Source organism: Pyxicephalus adspersus, chromosome 1 (genome assembly GCF_032062135.1).
Source record: "Pyxicephalus adspersus chromosome 1, UCB_Pads_2.0, whole genome shotgun sequence".
Taxonomy (NCBI): domain Eukaryota; kingdom Metazoa; phylum Chordata; class Amphibia; order Anura; family Pyxicephalidae; genus Pyxicephalus; species Pyxicephalus adspersus.
Window position 1 is genome coordinate 110,975,156 of NC_092858.1, and position 21,741 is coordinate 110,996,896.

A 21,741-nucleotide genomic window follows, 5' to 3' on the forward strand; every position below is an offset into this window, starting at 1 on the left:
GCGGTCTCCCTGATGATAGCTGACCAGAGCCCACACACTGCTACTGCTCTCCCTGACCCACGCTCTGTCTCTGGTCCTCCTTCCTTTTGTTGCCTAATGTAAGCAAGCTACTTAGTCACAATTTTATGGGTGACATTCCTAACACGTCATCCAGGTCATGATGCCAGCTAGCAATGCAGTCTCCTACCGTTTTGACAACAGAGACTGCTGCTAGTGGGTTGAGTTCCCAAGTAGCGCAACCCTTTCTCAAATATCCTAATGTTTATGCTGTCCATCGCGCAAAAATCCCATTTGCCTGCTGTCACTTTACCTGACATTTTCTGGAAAACTACAAGGTTCTCCTACACATACCTAGCAAATTTGGTACCTGGCCTGCAAGGTCCTTTTTTTTTTGGCCCCCCAAAGAATTCTGAAGATGAATTACATGTGGCCCGACCACTACTACAATTCCCTGCATCAGTTGCATCACTGCTATTAACTGTTCCATAGATGCAAGCAATGCCGAGAATTGTGGTCTCAGCATCACTTCTATATGACAAGTGAGAGAACTCTGCCCCTCCCTGTCCTCCTCTCACACATCACAGGCATCACACAGAGCCCTTCCCCCTCCCTGCTGTTTCCTAGCAGCCCACGTCTATAGGGATGCCGAGGATTTCTTTATGTGTGAGAAGGCTCCGTGTAACGGGGGGGGGATGGGGCAGTGTGAGGTGAACTGCAGCTTTCCTGTCACTATAGACTTGTAGTGCAATATCTGTGCAATCTTCTACCATTCAATTCATTTTCAGTTTTATCAGCTCCAGTCACTTTTGTGTCATACTGGGGATATATATAAATAAAGGTCTCAACTTGAGGCTTTTTACTAAAGTCTTCACTGTCTGCACTTGTGTACCCAAAAGTGTCTGGTGCTAGGGTCACAGCAGAGGCTTCAGGTAGCAGCTCTTCCCTTACAACAAGGCTAGGGACCCTCCTGGAGCCTCAGGACACAATGCTGCTGATCCAGTAATTTTTACACTTTAAACCCTCCTCCCTCCCTGCAAGCTGAATAGGCCAAAAGCAGCATGGCTATCACCTCAGAATTGACTAAGGATCTCCAAAACCTGGGGGCTAGGCTGGAACATATTGAGCAAAAGATAGACAACACCATCTCCAGAGTAAATCAGAGCTCTGACCAAATCACCAATATGGACTTCCAGATTGATGAATTGAAGCTTAAAATCGATGACCTTGAAAACAGATCCCGCTTGTGTAACTTTTGTATCCAGGGCCTACCACAACCTATTGGAGGTGACTAAAAAGTTCATGCAGTCCCTATTGCCTGACATTCTGCAATCTCTTCTGGAAATGGACTAGGTACACAGAGCTTTACCACAGCCAAAAAGGATGGACCCCCCAGGATGTCATAGTAAAACTTCAGTACTTTTCCACCAATGAATTTTTGCTGAATAGTCTTCTATGGGTATCCAATGCAAACAAGCACTCAAGCCTCCAAGGATATTCCCTACCACTGGGCATTCCCACTACGATTGCTGTTCCAGTTCGAGGGGAAGTCATTCTCCTTTGCAAACTTCTCAGATGGGAAAAGGCTACTATTTGACCTGGGCTTACTGCACACATACAACACAGCTTCTTCACCACCAGATGGCTTCAATGCTCCATTATACTATCTTTGTAATAGGGTTACACTACCTACCAAGCATACTAAGCCTAACATCTAAAGGCTCTGGCCTAAGTCTGGCTAAGGCCCTGTATCTGCCGGGTCCAGGCAATCTGGGCTTTGCCACCCTCCTTACCTTGGACCAACCTCTCTCCAGAAGTTCTACACCCCCTTGTTCTGTTTGTTAAACTTCATCTGTTACAATTTATTCTGGGTTTGTTCTCCCTGTTTTTAATGCTATTTTAAATTGTTGGGGCAGACTTTATCTGTTTATTTCCCTTTTGGAAAGTGATCCTATTATGTTCCCTACCCTCGGGTTGCCATTTGGGAGCACCTGGTGTGCCACATGACCCTAAGGGCAGATCCATCTTAGTGGCGGGCTCAGTAGCTGAACAAATGGTCATATTTGTGGTATACTACACCCCCTACAGGACAGCTAGCTTTTTTTAATGACCTCCTAGGCCGTATCTTACCCAAGATTTTGTGTGCCCTATTTCTGCAGGGGGAATCAAACGTAGTCCTTGGTCAGATCCCAGACAAGTCAGGGGTCCCCCGGTATAAACACCTCTCCAAAGCTAGCAAACCTATTAGGGCAGCATAACTTGGTTGATGTTTGGAAGGAACTCAATCCCTCTTCTAGGGATTACTTGCACTACTCGCAATATTCCAGAAAAAGACATGTATTTAAGCCCAGCCACTTTTTACCGACCGTCTTCAGTGCCTGTATCCTGTCTTTTTCACAGTCTGACCATGCCCATTTTGTAGTCACACTCAGTGGCCTGAGAGGAAGACCATCTGGCTTTCGATGAATAAAAGTCTCCTTAACAACAAGCTAATTTTTATTGAAATCGAATCTGCCACATTTTTCCTCCACAATTGGATAATGGTAAATAAACTCACCTGCACTCTCAGGAACACTCCCCGATGCTTTTGGACTAACAAGTGTCATGGCTCCACAGGGCAAAGTGGTGGACCCTCTCCCTCTCCAGTGGGTGGAGACGTGCACAGGGTGCAGGGTCTAAGCAGTAGCTTGGTCTTCTCCAGAGCCTCTAGAGGTGAGGTTGTTGTGCGGCAAGCTACTGCCAGGTTGCTAACTAACAGGAACCGAAACATAGTGCCAGCATGAAATCCAAAATCTAGTCAAACAAGCCAAAAGGTCAGGGCAGGCAGCAATCAAGAGTCGTCAGAAAACAAACAAGGGTCAGTACACAGATAGATCAGGAACAGAACGCAGAAACTGGAGCAGTAGAAACCCGGGCGTAGAACCGCAAGAAACTCCTTTTCCAGGCAACTTCCTTAAAAAGGGGAAGTAATGCGAGGTGGGTGAGCCAGAAGGAGGCACAGATACCCTAGACTTGCGGCGGTCTGTGACAACATGGAACCCTTACGCTCATGGAACCCTTATGGTCTGTGACAACATGGAACCTTAATACCCTCTGGTATTAAGGTCTGCATTAGAAATTCAATTACTGAGTGGGGATGAGCGAGAAAGCCTTTGACAGTCTCGCAAAAATTTCCTCGAACTTCAGATGGGTTCGTGAAATTTCGCCAAATCGAATTCCAATAAAGTCAATTGACCATCTTTAAACATTATTAGCAAAGCTCCTATACATGTTAGAACTACCAAATTTGCTAGGTAAATGAAGGGGGACAGTGGCAAAAAGAAAAAAATACAAAAGTTCCAAAAGAATTTGTGGTTTTCCAGAAAAAATGTCAGGCAAAGTGACAGCAGGCAAATAGGATTTGTGTGTGATTGACAGCATCTAGAAGGCAGCATAAACATTAGGACATTCAGAAACTCAACCCACTAGCAACAGTCTCTGCCTTCAAAACAGCAGGAAAACCCATTGCTATTTAATGTACGCCCCCCTAATGAATTTACATTTTTGTTTACGCTATATAAATCCTGATTATTAAAAATAATAATTGCTAGCTAGCATTATGACCTGGATGACATGTGTTAAGAATGACACCCATAAAGTTGTGGAAAAGAAGTGCGGTGACATTAGGCAAAAGGATGGAGGACCAGAGAAGAAGCGTGGGCCAGTGAGAGCAGTAGCAATGTGTGGCGTCTGGTCAGCTGTCGCCGGGGAGACTGCATTGGTAAGAGTCATGAAGAGCTGGGTGTAGTGCATCGTCAATGCCATCCAGGCGTGTACAATTTTAGTGAATGGAGTACTGACAGGTGGCAGCAGCAACTGCAGAAGGAGAAGGTGGTGGGCCCTGAGACAGAGTGTGGATGACATTGGTAACTGGCATCCAGAGCTGGTTACTGGGCAGGCTGCAGCAGCAACAGTAGGAGGAGTAGGCGGTGGGCCCTGAGATGGAGTGTGGACGGCATTGGTAACTGGCATTTAGAGCTGGGTACTGGGCAGGCAGCAGCAGTAACAGCATAAGGAGGAGCTGGAGGGCCCTCGGACGGAGCAAGGACGGCATTAGTAACTGGCATCTAGGGTTTGGTACTGGGTAGTGTTGTTGTTCGAATTTGGGTCATCCTAATGTTCGACCTGAATATGACCGTTCGAAATCGGGTCGACCCGACCAGAACTTTTTTTGGATTTGACGCCCTAAATTTGGCCCTCCCACAATGCCTAGGGCCCTCCAATAACAGCAGGGATGCTTTCCTCCATGTTTGTTGTGGCAGGCAGCCGATTGACTGTCTGTCACTGCATGCCACACAGGCAGCCATTGGCCTAAATAAGGCCAGGGCATGCCTGCATTTACCACTCCTGACAGAGATTTGCTAGCATCACAACCTTTCTGTGCTGCTTGGCTTGCTTTGTAAAAGTAAAGAAAAGTGCTTTACTTAGTTAGACTGTGTCACACTCACACTGTTAGTCAGATAGATAGTTGGATTGTACTGTATTGGTGCAGTCCTGAAATCTACTGTACTCAGGTAGGTAGAGTGTTTCACTGTTAGCTGGATAGATAGATAGATAGATAGATAGATAGATAGATAGATAGTCAGTGTGTTACATACACGCAGCCAGTGGCAGAGTACCTTCCCTGACTCTGTGCACAGTTTCACACTTGTACTGAGAGACAGACACATAGACGCAGTGTATACTGCAGTATATAGTTTGTATACTGTGCTGCATATTACAAGCGTCACGAGTGAAGGAAAGTACTGCATACAACACACACAGCGCACTTTTTTGGTGTCAACCCCCCCCCCCCCGGAAAGTGCTGCATACAACACACACAGCGCACTTGCATTTTGGGTGTAAACCCCCCCCCCCCAAAAAAAAAATCCACCTACTGTACAAATTTCTACTTTGTGAAGCATATTAGCTACAAAGTATTTTGCAGGGTGTCCTGCCACACAAAAAAATTCCACAATGTCTGGCCAAAGAGGAAGGGGCAGCTTTAGCAGGAGTGGCAAGCAAAGCAGTATGAATTTGTTTTTAGCTGCAGATCCGAGAACAAGAAGCGCTGCTGTTGGTGGTGGGCGTCCATTATTACCACACAATGAACAAGGGGTAGTAGAGTACATGACCCAGCCTGGGTCAAGTGATTGTACCCCCTCTTCATCCCAGTCCCAGACACAGGCCTCACAGGTGTTCCAAACAGTCCATGATACACCTGTTCCTCCTAGCTCTTCATCAGCGGCTGGAAAGTTTTGTGTACGGCAGTATGTAGAGGAGTTCCACCGAGGGGTTGGAGAGTCAGAGATACAAGCATTCCTTCAAGATGCTCAGTTGTTTCACTCATCTGATGAAGAGAGACAGTTTACAGGCTTTCCCCCCACTTACTTTTCACCCCAACACTCTGAGCCAGACGAGCCAATTCAAACTGGCTTCAAAAGGCCGCTGCTTTACTTTGGGCACATACAGGGAAACTGTCTCTTCTGATGATGATGATGATGTGCTTGATCTGACATTGGGTGAACAAGGAGATCATCATAGGTAGGAAAAAGAGGAGGAGGAGTAAGAAGAGGAGGAGGAGGTTGCAAAATGCCCTCAAAGGGGGAGAGGGAGGAAAAGTGTAAAAGCTGCCCACACTCTGCAGTCTTCACGTACTAGAGAGGCAAGTCATAGTCATCCATCGTCGGAAGCTGTCACCACAGCTATGCCTCAACAACCACGGACCGCCACCACTAGCACCAGCTACAGAGCACCTTTCAGCCCAGTTAGATGTTTGCCTATGTGGGCATTTTTTAATGTCCATAGTGATGACAACACTATGGCCATCTGCAAACTGTGTGGTCAACACTTGAAACGAGGCAAAAACCCATACAAACTTGGAACAAGTTGCATGAGCACACATTTAAAAAGCCACCACCCTGGCGGGAACACCTGGTCAAAGCACAGAGCTCTGTGCGACCACCTCCGCCCAAGAAGCAAGCTCAAACTGCTAGATCTTCCTTCGCTGCCTTTCCTCCTTCTGCCACCAAAGTTACCCGTGCTGCTACCAGCAGTTTCAGTGGGGCATGTAGCCGAGCATTACCTTTTTCAGGCTCCACCAGCGGTGAGCAGGAGCTCCAACGCAGATCGGCTGCTGTTTGTCGCATTGCTAGCAGTCAAGACCAAACATCATTGACATCCCCCACACCATATACCCCATCGTCCAATCTTTCAGTGGTTAGCATTAGCAGCATCTAACCTTCCATCTCCCAGATGCTGGAGCGCAAGAGGAATAATGGCCCAAATGACCCCAAAACAAAGCTAATCAATGCGGCAATTGCACAGCTGATTGCGTTGAAGCTCCTACCTTACCGGATGGTGGACTCCAATGCATTCTGTTACACATTCCATTGCGTGAACCCACAGTAATGTGTTCCTGCTTTTCATGAACACGTGCAGAGTAATGTGTCTATGGCCCTGCAGCAGTTTCTGTCAAGGTGCACCTGACAACCGACAGTTGGTCGAGCAAGCATGGATTGGGAAGATATATTTCCTATACAGCTCACTGGGTAACTTTGGTGGCAGCAGGGGAAGATGCAGCTGCAGCAAGGCCTGCATACCTACCTCTGCCCAGAATACATCGCCATGCAATCTCTTTTTCAACCTCCACTTTCACCTCCTCCTTTGACTCTTGTGCCTCAACCTCTTCCTCCAGGGACACTTTGCTTTGGAGACCCAGCACCTCCCATTTGGCAGCATCTGTTCAGCACCAGCAAAAACCCGCAGTTTGCTATTTCGGTGCACAATGCAGACGTTGCCACACAGTCCTGAGGTTGTGAAGCCTGGGTTCCCTCAGCCACACGGGCACCCTGCCAGAGCAGGAGGACATGTGGCTAACTCCCAACAGACTCCAGCCAGGCAAGGTCGTGTGTGACAACAGGGCCAATCTGCTGGCAGCCCTGCATTGTGGGAAACTCACACACGTACCTTCCCTGACTCACATCATTAACCTGATAGTACAGCTTCCTTAGGAAATACCCAGGCCTCCAGCGGCTGTTGCTAAAGGCCAGAAAGTTGTCAGCGCAACTTCCGCCGTAGACAGCCAGAGCCAGATTGGTGGATTTACAGTGGAATCTCAATCTGCCAGTGCACTGGTTAATTTGTGATGTGGAATTCCACCTTTTACATGCTGCAGCAGCTGGCTGAACAACAGAAAGCGGTGGAGGATTACGTGGCAGAGTCTGTTCGTTTCAGACGTATATCTAAACTACCTTTCTTCAGCCCTGCGGAGTGGCTGCAATTTGAGGACTTGTGCACTGTATTGTCACCTTTTGAAGAGGCGACCAGGATGATCAGCAGGGATCAGGCCTGTGTCAGTGACACCATCCCCATTATATTCTTGCTGGAACAGATGATGGTGGATCTCGGACAAAACACAGAGCGGACGCTGCATCAAGAGATGACATTTCAAACATCATCTCGGACATGCGTGCCTACTACCGTGTTTCCCCGAAAGAAATGTGGGTTTACATGTGTTTTGTTTGTTCCTTTCAATTTTTTTGTCATTTAGTGTAAATTTTAGTGATGTTTTTTTTGTTTTTTTATTTTGATGTGTTTTTATATTTTATTGTGACCTTTTAGTAAATGTTTCTTTTGAATAAAGTTGTTTGTAAAATGTTATTTGTTTTTTGGGGGTTTGTTATGTGATCTCCTTTCCAATCTCCCAGGACACACAGTTTAAAAAGACAATTGTGATTGTTTTTAAGCTGTTCCTTTCTCTGAATTATTTGTAAGGCTAACAACAGCACAATTGATTTGTTAAAACTCAGTTGTTTGAGGCGCACTGCAAACTTCAGGAGCGTTTGGCTCATAGCTGTGCACCACGGCGGACCCGCTTTGTTCGCCTGAACTGTTTTATCAGTTGAAAAATGCACCGCACTTTTGCATAGGCCTCATTCAGGTAAGTTTGTATTGTTTGTTTGTATTGTTTGTGTATATTGCTTGTTTTGCTTCATATGCACTCATGTATGTATAGACATGAGTGCACATAAAGCAAAACATGTATGTGTGCATTTAGATGTGTGTACACATACATAGAAAAGAGAAATTATAAGAATAAATAGGCAAAGAGGGCTTTTTAGACCATATTGCTTCACATTTGCAAAGATTGCCTATTTGTTCCTATGATTTCTGATATCATGGGCTTGGCTACATGCAAAAAAAACACTTTTGTGTAAACACTTAAATAATGCATACACTCCAGAATATAATGAGCAAAATTAAGTGGAGCAACAACAGAACATCTGTTCACTTTTAAGACCCTGCTTGTGAGCTTGGCAATCATTGTGGTTTGATGTTGTGCTTGGCAACCTGGAACGCCTTCCATCACCATCAGGTGTGTTAGAATGAGTATGGAACTCAGCTGAACAACTAATTGAAAACAGTTTGGACAGCAAGTAGAAGTGTGTTTGTATAAAATACGGCTAAGGTCAGGCAGCACAATGACAACAAACCTAAAACACTACCACAAATGAACAGAGGAGTTGTGTGGCAGCAAATCAACATGAGTGCAAATGTTAGAGTAATAAATATGTACATAATACATTCAAAAACCAAAATGTGACTTTGAAAATTGTACAAAGGCAAACAGGGGGTTCAAGTAGGAAGTAGTTTGGACTGAAAACCATGCAGACATTTGTACTGAATATTAGTTTTAAAAAATGACAAAACGTTGCAGAAAATTTGCTAAACAACAGAAATTGCAGCAAAAGATGAAACTAACAATATTGAGGATTACAAAGTCACATTAATGCATACCATCCAAGCAAACTTACTTGATGCCCCCCCCCCCCCAAAAAAAAAAAAAAAAAACAGTCCAGTTAAATAATAATAATGAAAATGCATATGTATTTATATGCATTTAAATGTATTTTGACATACATACACAAGTGAAATCACTAAATTTTTTGATACATCTTTGCCAACAATCCTTTTATCAATTATTTGATTTCTATCAAGCCAAACTACAATGAAATTTTAATTGGATCACAAATGCCTGGTGACAATTTTTTTACAAATCAAACTATTGTGTGATGACATATTATGAAGTATTAACTAGTATATATACAGCTCGATCTAAATTAGTTTGCAGTGTTGCAAAGCAAACCAAAAAATGTGAAAACAGTGCAACAAATGTAACAATAAATTAATTTTGTGAATGAGTACAATGTAACCTAAAAAAGTAGCACTTACCCAAAAGAAGATGAAACGTTAAAGATTCAATTTGACCTGTAATGAACTGTAGATGCGCACAGAACAGAGAGCAGGTGTGCGCTAATTAATTGCTATGACCTCACCATTGACAGTTTAACAGATCCTCCTTAATCGCGCAGCTGAAAACCAATCGCCTTAATTGGCAGATTCGCAACCCCTATTGCTCATTTATCAAGGCAGGAATCCGCCTGGCAAATGAAGGTGTGTGTACTAGCACTCGGCTCTGGCCCGCGGAAAAACACCTTGTATATTGGTGCGTGCGTAAGCGCATTTTATTGATAAATCAGGGCCTGTGTCTTTACCCACAGTTCCCAGTTCCCCTTGGACCTTCTCCCAGCTCACCAGCTAAGACAGAGCCACAGGAATAAGCAGGCTGGGAGTTTATATCCTCAGCCTAATTTCCAGGATGCATTTCAGGTGAGACAGTTACACCTGATCATACCCAGGCCTCTTTAAGTCCCCCACCTGGCCAAGAAGCCTGGTACTTCAACCCCACCTTCAGGTTAAAAGGAAATCTGACTAAACAGAAAAATACTGTATGCATATAACCCGTATCTGGGGCAAATGTACCTGTCATCCTGGACGAAACCCTGTGATTTATTTGGCCAGCTGTTACATACCCCTCCCCTTGTTTCAACCTTAGGGTTTGGGACACAGGCGTCCAAGTAGGTATGAATCCGAGATAAAGCATCGGCATTCCCCATCTGTACACCAGGACAATGCTTGACATTAAAACTAAATTCTTGAAGGGCTAAGAACCATCCAATAAATCTCATGTTTGTCCCCTTGTTTTGGGCCATCCACTTTAATGGGGCATGATTGGTTATTAGCAGAAACTGTCTGCCTAGCAGATAGTACCTCAAGGAATCAAGTGCCCACTTCACAGCCAAACATTCTTTTTCAATCGTAGCATAATTTAACTGATGGGCCTTTAACTTCCAACTGAGGTAAGCAATGGGGTGTTCTTCCCCATTTTGAACCTGGGATAGCACTGCTCCTAGTCCGACATCGGACGCATCCGTCTGCACCAAAATCTCCTTAGAAAAGTCAGGAGAATATAGCACTGGCTCGCTACACAAAGCCTTCTTTAATGCCCCAAATGCAGCTTCTGCTTCTGGGGACCATTTAACCATTACAGATTTCTTCCCTTTTGTCAAATTTGTCAGGAGAACGGCCTGGGATGCAAAGTGAGGAAAAAATATATATAATAGCCTATAATAGCCAGCTATCCCCAAGAGAGCACGAACCTGCTTTTTATTATTTGGGCATGGCCAATCCTAGATGGCCTCCACTTTCTTTTTCTGAGGCTATGAATAATTACATCATCCACGTAGACCGCAACATATTTTTGATGGGGTCGGAGTACTTTATCCATCACCCGCTGGAAGGTAGCTGGAGCATTCCATAGTCCGAAGGGCATATTTTGATACTGGAATGCTCCGTCAGGGGTCACAAAAGCAGTTTTCTCCTCAGCTGACTCAGATAGGGGGATCTGCCAATATCTTTTGGTAAGATCTAAGGTGGTCATGTATCTAGCATTCCCCAACTGATCAATTAACTTGTCTATCCGGGGCATAGCATAGGTGTCAAACTTTGTGATCTGATTCAGCTTACGGTAATCGTTGCAGAATTTCCAGCTCCCACCTGGTTTGGGAACTAACACATTGGGCTGGACCAATCACTATTGGACTCCTCTATAACCCCCAATTCAAGCATTTTTTTTAACTTCCTGACGTATTACCTCTCGTCTAGCTTCAGGAATTCGATAGGGTTTTAATCTTACCCTTTCACCTGGAGGGGTGATAATATCATGTGTATCCATGGATGTTCATCCAGACAAGTTGGAGAACATATCCCTATTTTATAGCACAAAATCTCTCGGTTCTTGTTGTTTACTATTTGACAAGGTATCTGGTATGCAGACTTCTTGGATTACAGAGTCACACCAAGTAGGTAGCTCCGTGGTCCTCACGGTAATACTTCCCTGTTTTCCATGTTTTCAACAAATTTACATGATAAATTTGCTCTAGTTTCCGCCTACCAGGTTATCTCTCGGTTCCTGTTGTTCACTATTTGACAAGGTATCTGGTTTACAGACTTCTTGGATTACAGAGTCACACTAAGTAGGTAGCTCCGTGGTCCTCACGGTAATGCTTCCCTTTCTTTCCATGTTTTCAACAAATTTACATGATAAATTTGCTCTAGTTTCGGCCTACCAGGTTGGCTAATCTTATAATTTAAGTCACTCAGTTTTTCCATTACCTCATAGGGGCCCTGCCATTTGGCTAGGAATTTACTTTTCACCGTGGGAACTAGTACCAAAACTCTACCCCCAGGGGCAAAAGTACGAATACGGTTATAAATGCTCTGCTGCGCCAACTGTGCTTGTGCCAGTTGCTCTTTAACCAAGGGCATTATCTGCGCAATTCTGTCCTGCATTTGCGCCACATGCTCGATTACACTTCTATGAGGGGAACTTTCACTTTCCCATGTTTCCTTAGCAATATCTAACAGTCCCCTAGCATGCCTTCCATATAATAATTCAAAGGGAGAGAATCGGGTTGAGGATTGGGGTACCTCCCAGATAGCAAACATCAAATAGGGGAGTAGACAGTCCCAATTTTTCCTGTCTTAATCTACTACCTTCCGCAGCATCTGTTTTAAAGTTTTGTTAAAACCTTGGACTAAGCCGTCTTTTTGGGGGTGATATACTGATGTGCCTAGCTGCACCACCTTTAAGAGTTTACAAAGCTCCTTAGTCACCCGGGAAATAAACGGGGTACCTTGATCAGTAAGTACCTCTTTGGCCACTCCTACTCGGCTGAAAACTTGGAACAGCTCCCAGGCTATGGTTTTAGCAGAGGTATTTCGGAGAGGAATTGCCTCAGGATATCGAGTAGCATAGTCCAATATGACTAGGATATATTGACGGCCCCTAGCTGACTTTAGCAATGGGCCAACTATATCCATGGCAATCCTCTCAAATGGTACCTCAATGATGGGGAGGGGAAACAAAGGGCTACTAAAATGTGGCATTGGGGCAGACAACTGACATACTGTCATGGGCCCTTCTGTGAATGAGGTTAGAAGATCTGTGAGACAAGCTGCACTTGAGGTTATCTGACAGTCTCTTTGTTTTCTCTTGTTTCTGTGTTGTTGTTTGTAATGACCACACCCCTTGTCTCAGCTGCAGCTGGTGGTCATTACTGCTCCTCTATTTAGTCTGGCCTCACACTTCATGCTGATAGGAGTTAGGGCTAGGTTAGGGTGTTCGTAGGGTGTGACCGTTTCCCTCTCCCTAGCCTTTGAAGGCCTAGTCCCTTGTCTTCATCTTTCTATTTTCCTCTTGGTGTTCCTCCCCTCCCCCTTATCCGTGACACATACAGGACAGGAAGCACAGTACATCTTGTAAAGAATATAATTTTGCTGAGTTTTGAATTTAGGTTGTTTTTGTGTTTTTTCCTATATTTTGCAGAAAATTGAGTTGTGTCAAAACTAGTTATATCCTCCTTATCAGTAGGTCAATATTTGCTCCATCCTTACCTTGAAGGTTCTCACCTTGAAACATTTTGCTCAGCAAAGTTGTATATTAAGTTTCTTGTTATTGACTAACTACTAAGTGTCTTCCACCTTGTTGTCTGACTATATAAACTGCGATGTGATATTAAAGTTTTTAGAAGAAGTGATATAACTATATGCTTAAGCTGCGTGTGTGTTATTCACTGCTCCCAACGCGTTGAAAACAGAGGTCATGATAAAGAGGGATAAACTGATCGGGGATCAGCAAGAAATCACCCTAACACATTTCCACCTCCTTGGCGAACCCTGGCCAATAAAACCTCTGGACTATTCGCTCTCTGGTTTTCTCAGCCCCCAGATGTCCCCCTAGGAGGTGCCCATGGGTCAGATCTAACACCAATTTTCGGTATGGCTTGGGTACCACTGGCTGTTCAATGGTCCCCCCCACTTTGTGACACCCCATAGAGTAAGTCCCTTTCAATAATAAAGTAATGGAATGCAACCCTCTCGTCTGGGTGCACTAGGTTCCCATCAATTTTGATGGCATTCTCCCAGGCTTTAAGGAGTGTGGGGTCTTTCAATTGCTCTTTAACAAAGTTCTCTCTATGTACCTGTAAGTCAGGGAATTCCAGGATTTGCTGGCTTTCCCTCGAACTTGCCGGTTCTTACCTAGGATTAACTGTTTCCTCTGCGAAGCACAGACAAAGAAAACCCTGGAGTTCCCCCAAAATCATCAGAGGACTCCCCAGTAGCCTCATGCTCTGAGGATACCAGCACTGCATGGGGCGGGTGATCCCAGAGCTCCTGGAATTTGGGAAAATCCCTTCCAATGATAGCATCATATGGTAAGTGGGGAACCAACCCCACCTGATGACACAGTTTACCTAGGGAGGTTTCAAAAGACACGGACGTCACATGATAATCCCTAGTATCCCCATGTACATATGTTTCCCCACTGTTTTTAGACAGGTGGTCTCTGTAACCACTAGCTCAGCTTTCACCAGCATTACCACACTACTTGAGTCTAACAGCCCCACAATTGGTTTGGTATTCATAAACATTTTACACCAATATTTTTCATTGTACCGTATAGCAGGACATGCAATGGTGGCATCTGCCACCCAGAAAATCACAGTGCATTGGTACATCCACCACAGGGCAATTTGCAGTAATATGTCCTTCTTCCCGGGAGCGATAACAAATAACATGTTTGGCTCCCTGCTGGGGGGCTAGCTTTCCCAGTCTCTAACGCCATGCATTGACCCGAGTCTGTCTATTACCCTTAGCTCCCCTTTTCTCGCTACCTCCACCCCCATCCCTTGGTTTACTCTTACCCACAGCTGGGGATGGTCTGGTCATGGAGTGGAAAGTCCGTGAGTACTGAAGGGAGGTGTTTAAGGTCTCAGCAGCCAAGTACCTTTCCACTAGGTCCACCAGCTTATCGGCTGTCAATGGCTCACCCACTTTTGTATGAAAACAGGGAGGGATCTTAGGAACTGGTCCATTACTACCTGTTCCACAATTTGCGGTCCTGACAACAGCTCCGGTTTTAGCCACTTCCTTGTTAGTTGTATCAGGTCATACATCTGGGATCTGGGAGGTTTTCCTGCTTGATAGGACCAGTTATACACCCGTTGGGCCCGGACAGCCAGGGTGACACCCAGCCCTGCCAGTATTTCTGCCTTAAGGCGGGCAAAGCCGATTGCTTCCCACTGCTCTAGGTCATAATGGCTTTTTGGGACTCTCCAGAAAAATAGCGGGGCCACTAATCCTGCCCACTGTTCCCTAGGCCAACTTTCCCTCTTGGCAGTTATTTCAAATGTGGCCAAAAAAACCTCAGGATCATCATCCGCAGTCATTTTTTTCATGGCTTACTGCTCTCATAAAGATATCTGCTGTTTTAGGGCATCTAATTGTTGTTGGTAGCTCGTGCTTGTATTTCCAACAATTCCTTGTGGCAGGCCTCTGCTTTTTCCAGACTTAGCAACAGTTGTTGGGTAATACGTTTTTGCTCCACATTGACCTGCTGCTGGTTGGCATTGGCCTGCTGTTGGTTGGCATTGGCCAAAACAAGCTGTTTAAGTATCTTCTCCATGCTGGCCTTCCAAACACCCACTTATATAAAGCTGCCCGCATCCTCCACCATATGTGAGATCGCCTGTAGCCACAGGAGGTGTTTCAAGCAGGAAACAAGGTCAGCAGGTTTTAAGTGCATCAAGGGTTTATTTCACTTAACACTATTTCCACACAAAACATTCAAAATAAAACAAACAACAAAAATAAAGCCTGGCCACTTGGCCACTAACTCACTGTTAGTTCCCTTACTAGCAATCCAGCCAAATCTAGTGCTGTGCAGGACTCTAAGGCCCTAACAAAACATCTTTTGTAACAAAGTCTGTGTCTTTACTCCCAGTTCCCAGGTCCCAGTTCACAGTTCACAGTTCACAGTTCACAGTTCACCTTAGACCTCCTCCCAGCTCACCAACCAAGACAGAGCCACAGGAATAAGCAGGCTGGGAGTTTATATCCTCAGCCTAATTTCCAGGATGCATTTCAGGTGAGACAGTTACAGCTGATCATACCCAGGCCTCTTTAACTCCCCCACCTGGCCAAGAAGCCTGGTACTTCAACCCCACCTTCGAGTTAAAAAGGAAATCTGACTAAACAGAAAAATACTGTATGCATATAACCTGTATCTGGGGCAAATGTACCTGTCATCCTGGACGAAACCCTGCGATTTATTTGGCCAGCTGTTACACAATTTGCAACAGAAAATATATCAATCAATCAGTGATCTTTTTTTTTTGTTTTTAAGAGGTGTTTGGTTGTTGTCAAAATAACCCACATTTTGTTTCTCTTTTTCTTTAGACAATGATTATGCGGCACAATGACCAGCAGCAGTCAATTTTAGCTAAGCGCTGGATTACAGAGAGGCTGGCAGACAGGCTCTGGACCCCAGCAGGTACACATCCAACTGTGGTCCAAATACAGCACACATGGAGTGACCTGAAGCGGAGGAGAGGGGATTTAGTCCGCGAAGTGGGGGACCACATCTTGTCTGGTAAGTTTTGCATTTTGTCTTTTCCTCTTGTTAAGGGGTGGTGTTTTAGAAAGTTTGTTGTTTGTGTAAAGTAGTATTGTTTACCGTAGAACTGTTTGTTTTTCACGTCCAATATTTTACTACCCTTTTTTAATTTTGGTTGTTTGGTTTTATTATTACAGCCAACTGTCCATCACGCAACCGGATACTCATCTTACAGCGGCCACACAAGCGACTGTCCGTCCCACTGGATGTCGAAGAGGAGGAGCCATCCCAAGAAGATGACCCAGCTGTGGAGGAGGAGCCATCAGCAGAGGAGGAGCCCGCTTCCCATCATCTGCAGCCGGAGTCCTCCGATGAAGGAGAGGAGGCGGCCGAGGCCGAGGGGAAGGCCTTTAAGCTAACCTTAGAATCAATTTTTGTAACATATGTTGCAATTCAACACATTCTCACACTACTTTCACCATTTTTATTTACAAATAAAAAGAAAGATCCAGCAGGATTTCATTTAGATTACAGTCATTAGTCATGTGTCAAATGAAGGTTCTTTCCAGGCTAGCATGAAGAAAAATAGACATGAGTTGTTCAGTTGTCCATAGTTGTACTGACAAATGTTTGCTGAGAACTTTTTAAGGTAGGCAAAAAGTATCAGTTAGAAGTTCTGCATTAATCTATTCACTTTAACTAACCTTAAAAATCTACTTTAGTCCTGCCCACCCACTTTTACTTATGGTGTTCATTTTTTTATCTACAGCTAGTGGAGCGCCCTTGCCAGCACCTCCTCCACAAGTTCCTCATCTGAATGTAAGTATTTATCGATTTTAGATATTTTGAACATTCCTTTAGAACCATGAATATAAACTAGGATATAGTTTGTTAGGCCTAGTTCCAATAAGTATCATTGGGAGTGTATGACTAGCTTCATGTCTAGGCAGCTTTTAACAGAAGACAAAGGTTAAATGTCACTTAGCCAAGTTTGTCCCTTGTGAAAACACACAACCTTCATTGCCCACAAACTGCATCACTTTAGTTCCATAGCCATAATTAGCTTGGCCCCAGGAATCACCTTTTTTTCTTGTTTGGCACGCTGTAAAAAGCAAAACAGTTATAACTTGATGAGATGACATAACTTCTTTAGCAATGTGCAATTTAAGAACTAGCTGTATATTATACTATAACATTTGCTCATTACTTTTCCTATTTTTTTCCTTCCACATACACAGCTAGTTCCACATTGATGGAGGCAGCCAGCCCTCCTGAACAGGTTTTGTAAATATATGATAGGGGGAAGAAGAAAAGAAATAAAAAAAAAACATTTTTTAAAAAACTAAAAGCCAGATTTTGTGAATGTTATTTTGTTTGATTTGAAGTGCACATTAAAAATTTGCCATTGTTTGTTTGGCAGAAGCACAGGGTGAGCTTGCAGGGGCACGGGGTGGGCAGGCAGAAGCACAGGGTGAGCTTGCAGCGGCACAGGGTGGGCTGGCAGGGGCACGGAGGTGGAGGTGGCCAGGCAACAGCGGGGGAACAGAGTGGAGCAAGGGAACAGGGTGGAGCCGGGGAGAAGGATGGTGCCGGGGAGAAGGATGGAACCAGGGAGAAGGATGGCGCTGGCTGCTCTGTAGGAGATGGGGGGCCAGCCGGACCTATTGGGATTTGCCAAACCAACCTGTGAATAATTGTCTGATTTAGCTAGGATTGTTGGCCCAGGGATTCACTTAACATGTTAGAGAGGTCAACTCAGAACATGTAGGCACCCAAAGTGGCCGATTGTTGTTGGACGATTCTATCAGACGCGGCCTGGCCACCAGATGTTGTTGGTTAAATTCTCGGACCTGGGGATTTTGAATTATGTTTTCATGTAGAAGTGTAAGGACCTGTTCCAAATTATTTGAACTTGGGGCAGACATCCTTGACTCCACTACTCTATCAAAATGGCCAACCAGCTTCTGAGTGAGGCTTAGAAGCTGGCTGCCCACACAGGGTTGACCCAATCCACCTGCATCCACTGGTTGCGACAAAGGGAAAATAAAATTCCTGACATTGGAACATCAACAAATGTTACACAAAATGTTAGACACATTTATTCTGAATCCTAAACATTAAACATGGGTTGCTTATGGAAAACACAGGTGTCTCCTCTTCTTCTTGTGGTAAATGTCCACCTGAGGGACCCTAAACAAAAAAAAAAAAACACAAATGGAACACATTTGCAAAGGTTCTTTCCCCCCAACACATCCCAAAATAACAATAAATAATGGACCAGGTCTTGCCTACCTCCACAGTGAATGCAGCCCGTGAAAACTCTTCAGAACCAGAAACCAGCAGACTTAGATATTCTACAAAGGCACATGATATATCACATAAAAATGAATGAATGTGGTGACTAGAGATAGGCGAATCGAAGCTGACAAACTGGAATTCGATCTGAATTTCAGAAAAAATTTGATTCGCAATGAATCTTAATTTCCTTGTGATTCGTTGAAACAAATCGCAATTTTTTCTAAAATGGCGGCTACATGTGTGAGGACATTGGGCGATGAACTCTGGGAAGGCGGGATGACCTATAATGCCATGCTAGCAGCCAATCAGCAGCCAGCCCTGTGATGTCACACCCCTTTAAATAGCCTCAGCCATCTTGGATTAGGACCTTTTACAGCGTTCTGAGTGCAGGGAGAGACATGTGCAGGCGCTAGGAGAAACCTGATTGTGGTAAAAAATTAAAAAAAACGATTTAAAAGTGCAGGGAAAGGATAGGGAGGAATCATTTCACAGAATCTTAGTGCAGGGAGAGAGACGTCAGAAGGCGCTAATGAAAGTGCTAGAAAAGTAATTTACATGTGCAGGTAAAGGATAGGGAAGAATCATTTCACAGCATCTTAGTGCAGGGAGAGACGTCAGAAGGCCATCAATTTATATATCCAGAAAAATATACACGCACGTGTATATATATATATATATAGTGACGTATTTCAGTACAAAAGTACAAATATATTATCATTTCACTTCTGTAGTTATATGTGGTGAAAGCATTTAGTGATGCATTTGAGTACAAAAAGAAAAATATATATGCAGTTCACTGTTGCAAGTATTGGTGGTAAAAGCATTTAGTTGCCTATTTCTGTACAAAAATAAAAATATATTTGTCGCTTTTAGGTGTGTTTTAATTTGCTTTGCATTTATTTAGTTCAAGTAAAAGTATGTCAGAAAGAGGGGTGGCAGGTCATGCACAGAGGAGTGGCAGAGGCCTAAATGTTTCTGGCGCAGGCAGAGGTCGCAGCAGAGTAAAGGGGCATGTCAGCAGGAGTCGCAGCGAGAGGCCTGAGCTCCCGGTGTCATCTAGCGGTCGTGTCTTGACCAGCAACCCAGCTATTCTTGATTGGTTAACTCAGTCATCCACTTCATCCCAAGTGACATAAGACACCCCCAGCTAACAGTCGTTGAGTTCGTCAGACACAACCCTTAGTTGGCATGGCCTGGGAGCAGACCCTGTGCCTCCACCTGTCCTCAACTTGCCTCAGCCACAGAAGTATTGTATGCTGTGGGCTCAGCTCCACTCTACAGCGAGGACGAGCTAGTAGAGGACAGTCAGCAGCTATTGCCCAGCCATGATCTGGAGGAGACATCCGCCGCTTTCTCCACTAGGCGGGCAAGTACTGATGAGGAGAGTGGCGTAGGAGGTGGTATTGCGAGCGGTCAGGCTCCTGACCCAGACACCGTTGAGGAGGACATCAATGACGTGCATACACTACTCGATGATGATGAAGACGATCGCACTTGGGAGCCGGGTGTAGAACGGGGCTTCATCATCATCAGGAGAAGAGGGTGGCAGCTTGCCTGTGAGGCAGCGGCTGAGCCAGCAAGGTGGTAGCATGGCTGGTAGTCAGCAGGGTGGCAGCAGTGGGAGGTCGGGAGCCAAACGTGCCCGGGGTAGACCACCTGCTTCGCAGCAGCCTACCTGCCCAAGAAGTAGTGGTGCAGAGGTTCACGGAGGCAGCGGTGGTAGCAGTCAGTCAGTGCAGAGTGATTTTTGTTAAGCCGCCGGAGGAGGTTAACATGGCCATATGTAAAACGGCAGTGCCGACGTGTGGAGCTGTAACTACGGTCAGGGACAATACATGACCTTTACGGCCCACCGGGTGAATGTGGTTCCTGCACAGCCACACCAGCAACTTGGCCAGGTGACACCACTTCCACCTCCACGTTCTCACGCTGCTGGTCCTGCGACAACGTCCGCCTCTGCCTCCTCATCCTCCACTGTGTCCTCAGCCTCCACTGGAGGGACAATTCACAGTGCCCCTCCAGCATATCACATGTGCAGGGCACAGCGGTGTCACTCTGTTCTGCACCTGGTTTGCCTGAGGGAACGGAGTCACACAGGGGAGGAACTGCACCATGTGATTCATCAAGAGATCGAATCATGGCTTTCCCCACGACAACTCAAAATCGGAACCATGGTGACCGACAACGGGAAGAACAATGTGTCTGCGCTGCGTCAAGGAAGTCTGAGCCATGCACCCTGCACGGCACACATGTTCAATCTGGTTGTCAAGCGGTTCCTGAAGTCTTCCACCTATCTGCAGGACATCATAAAAATGGCCAGGAAACTTTGCATGCACTTCAGCCACTCGTGCACCGCAAAGCACACCTTCCTTGAGCCACAGCGGCAGAACGGCATACCCCAACATAGGCTGATATGTGACGTTTCCACCCGTTTGAATTCCACCCTCCAAATGTTGGACCGACTATACGAACAGAGAAAGGCCATCAACGAATTCTGGATGATCCAAGCTGATAGGAGTACTCCCATGTGTAACTTTGATGTCAGCCAGTGGCAGCTCATGCGTGACACCTGCTGTTTGCCCAGGCCCTTTGAGGAGGCCACGTTATTTGTTAGTCGCCAGGACTACGGGATGAACAACGTCATTCTACTACTTCATGTCCTGGAACAGATGCTGGTAAATCTGGCTGGTCAGGGGACTGGAGACGTGGCGCCTAGATCTCACGGCCACATGAGCCTTGCTGGGGCTGAACTGGAGGAGGAGGAGGAAGACATTGGATCAAAGGCAATGTAAAGCGAAATGGGTGGTTTTTCTACTCAGGTGACAAGAGAGGAGGCGCAAGAGGGAAATGAGGAAGATGAGGCAGAGGACCCAGACACACCGTGGCAGTATGCAGTGGAGATGGAACAAGGGAGTCCCTCCGAGTTGCTTGCAGAAATGGCCTGCTGCATGCTCGCTAGCTTGCGCAGTGACAGCCGAATTGTCACCATTCGGCAGAGGGATGACTTCTGGGTTTCCACTTTGTTGGACCCTCGCTACCGGTCCAAAATGGGGGCCTTTTTTACACCCGCTGAGAGGGAGAACAAACTGAACTACTACAGAGGCATCCAATCTAGTCAGCTGGCCGCTGCCTATCTGCGCCATCGTCCATCCTCTCGCAGGTCTGACCGGGGGGGCCCTCTGCACTCACGTTCCACTGCCATGGGTGCTGTGGAGGGGTGGGGTGGCAGGAGCAGTACCAGCTCCATCAGCAGCAGCTGAGTCTAGAGTAGCTGATGAGCAGCTTTCTACACCCGCATAGTGAAGAAACTACTAACCAGCAGGTGGTGGGATACTTGGAGTGCACCCTGCCAGCCGTCATTGAAGATCCGCTGGACTACTGGGCAGCCAAACCGGATTTGTGGTCGCAACTGGCCGAGTTTGCCCTGAAAAAGCTGTCCTGCCTGGCCAGTAGTGTGGTATCAGAGTGGGTGTGTAGTGCGGCGGGGGCCATAGTTACCCCAAGAAGAACTCGCCTGTCCACCCAAAATGTGGAGAGACTGACCTTTGTCAAGATGAATCAGGCGTGGATCAGCCAGGATTTCCACCCACCAATGCCTGATGCATCTGATTAGATGATCCATGCTGCCT

General features: G+C 45.6%; 1 long non-coding RNA gene across 1 annotated transcript in view; it reads right to left on the reverse strand.

The window, feature by feature from the left end:
• Positions 1-17,855: 17,855 nt before the first annotated feature.
• LOC140322288 (uncharacterized) overlaps positions 17,856-21,741 on the reverse strand; it is a 14,322-nt gene continuing 10,436 nt past the window's right edge. Inside the window, exon 3 of the long non-coding RNA XR_011919193.1 lies at positions 17,856-18,004. This is a non-coding gene — a long non-coding RNA (uncharacterized lncRNA). The remainder of the gene's footprint in view (positions 18,005-21,741) is intronic.